This window comes from Cariama cristata, unplaced genomic scaffold (genome assembly GCF_000690535.1).
Source record: "Cariama cristata isolate BGI_N322 unplaced genomic scaffold, ASM69053v1 scaffold36782, whole genome shotgun sequence".
Lineage (NCBI taxonomy): Eukaryota > Metazoa > Chordata > Aves > Cariamiformes > Cariamidae > Cariama > Cariama cristata.
In genome coordinates this window covers 1-247 of record NW_009602812.1, presented here as the reverse complement: position 1 = coordinate 247, position 247 = coordinate 1, and positions in this window count along the sequence as shown.

The window sequence follows — 247 nt, the reverse complement described above, 5'->3', positions numbered from 1 at the left end:
TTTCCTGTTGATGTGACCATGGTAGAGCTTCAGCACACCTACAGCGTTGGCCAACATACCTGTACCAGACCAACAGAACCACTCTACAGATGTGGTGTATGCACATATATACATATCTATACATATACACACAGATGTACATACAGGGGCTATACCAGCCTGCTACAAACATAAGACACACCAACTATGGATGCAGCTTACCAGAAAAGCTGAAGTTCATTATTAACTGTAAAAAAAAAAAAAAAAA